The sequence below is a fragment of the Populus euphratica genome, unplaced genomic scaffold (genome assembly GCF_000495115.2).
Source record: "Populus euphratica unplaced genomic scaffold, PopEup_1.0 scaffold6795.1, whole genome shotgun sequence".
NCBI classification, from domain to species: domain Eukaryota; kingdom Viridiplantae; phylum Streptophyta; class Magnoliopsida; order Malpighiales; family Salicaceae; genus Populus; species Populus euphratica.
The window spans coordinates 1-2,039 of NW_011506553.1; the positions used below are offsets into that span (position 1 = coordinate 1).

The 2,039-nt window shown below is 33.5% G+C and overlaps 1 long non-coding RNA gene across 1 annotated transcript; it reads right to left on the reverse strand.

Moving 5' to 3' along the window:
• Nucleotides 1-869: 869 nt before the first annotated feature.
• Nucleotides 870-1,754, reverse strand: LOC105120326 (uncharacterized). The gene is made up of 2 exons (XR_841304.1): nucleotides 1,587-1,754; nucleotides 870-1,221 (listed from the first exon to the last, which is right to left on the reverse strand). It is a non-coding gene; the product is annotated as an uncharacterized LOC105120326 (long non-coding RNA).
• Between the last annotated feature and the right edge of the window lie 285 nt (nucleotides 1,755-2,039).

Here is a 2,039-nt window from a genome sequence, read left to right on the forward strand (position 1 = left end):
AAGGTTATTAGTATTATAAATTTTTTTCAAATATTTTTTCTTTAATCTTGTTATATTTCAAGAATAAATTATTCTTAATAATATATATATGTTGTAGTTCTTAGTTAAATCTAAAAAAAAATAGTTATGCACTTATTATTTGTTGATAATGGAAGTTTTTTAGTAAATTATGGTCCTGTGGTTTTTTTCACATTAGGTTTTCAACGTAAAAATCTTGGTATTAATTTATATAATTGTTATTTTATATTTGTTAATTAATTATTTAATCTTGATTTTAATTGAAAAAAATTAAAAATTATGAATTATGAATTGATCTTCTAAATTAGTATCCAGTTATTTATTCCTAGTTTTTCTAACATTTCAAAGAGACTATGCAGCAGCATTCTGATAAGAAGATTCAGATGATCCTGTTCTCGAGTTCTCAGATGCCTTTTCCAGGTTAAATTCCCAGACCACAAGTCACGATTCCAAGACCCCATCTCAAGAAAGAATTGTTTTCCTAATGTTACGTGAATAATACTTCGTTCATGAAAGCAATGTTAACATTAAAAGCAAGTCTTGATTAACAAAACCATGACTTCAAATAAGTCAAGGCATTAGCTGGTATGATTGACATAAAAAAAGAAAAAAAGAAAAAGGAAGCAAAACATAAAGGAGTTTCGCTTACAGCTGTTAAACAAAGCCAAAAAACCAACGACTCAAATTTGAAGACTGAATGGTTGCTAACTAGTCTCCTGTAAAAGAAATATTTAAGTATAAAAGAAGGCCAATCAGCTAAAGAGATAAGAAGCAGAGATGAGAGGCATTAATGGAAAGTTGAGAGTTGCTACTGAGATCGCATCCGCTGAGAATCGGCCGAGACATATATAAGTATTTAAGTATCATCCTTGAAGACATAAATATTTTCTTAAAAACACACGGTAACTTGTAATTTACTCAAAGATAAAGATCTTTCTTACAAGCATCATTAACTTAAGAGGTACATATAGTAAGAAAAAAAATTACAAAATACAAACCCCGCAAGTATAAATAAATGTTCAAGGTCTTATGATTCAAGGACGATGACAACAACATGGGATGCTCCTGCCTTGTAGCTCTATGCATGAATGGGTCCAAGCGGCAAGTGCAGAAGTGGAAACATGCTCTGCGTTTGGTTTGGTTCTATGAAACTGGCTTCTGGGGGGCTCATCTTTCCTTTCGATTTCCTACTGACCCATCTATCTGCAAATTAAAACCATCCATTAATTAGGAGCATGCATGTGACTCAGTATGATAATAAAAATTCATTCCTGGTCAAAACAAGAAAGGAAAGAAATCATTTAAAATGCCATTATAGATGTTAACTGCCGTGGCATATCCTCAAAAGAGCTGCATAAAACATTTGCTTTGTTGAATCTTTTTTTTTTTTTTTGGCTGATAGATCAGAGATGAATGGTTTTATCGGTAGAAAGGAGCAATTACTTCCAGATTTACAAGATGGATATATGCAAAGATAGCAGAAACATCTGTAAATAGCAAGTGATGAGCATATGGTGACTTGAGAGCCCTGAGGAGCCACAGTAACAATGAGTTCTCGAAACACTAACCTGCATAGACCAAATATTGCTGTATGAAGAATGCTAAAGCACAGAGAACTAGTACCGTGAAATAGTGATAAGAGAGGAAATACATAGCTTCCAGATTTCTGCGTGAAAGTAAGATGCTTGGCAAATGCCGGCCTTCTTAACCTGGCTTATGTAGAGAAGGATTGGTTAACTTCACCCCAGTTTTAACCCGTATGGGAAAGGGTCCGTCCACTAAAAATCATTAATCTAGCAAAGAGAAAGAAAGTCCAACTGCGGGCTCCCCGAGAGATAGGTGGAATCAAAAAATAAAATTACAAGGGTAAAATTTTCAGTTACTTTATTATTTAAACTAAAAATATAAATATTATTAAAGAAAAAGCTGAAAAAAAAAATTCTTACAGGGATCGGTACCCTTACCAGCCCTCTGGTCTCCGCCCATGCCCCAGACCACAATTCGCAATTAAGCTGGGACCA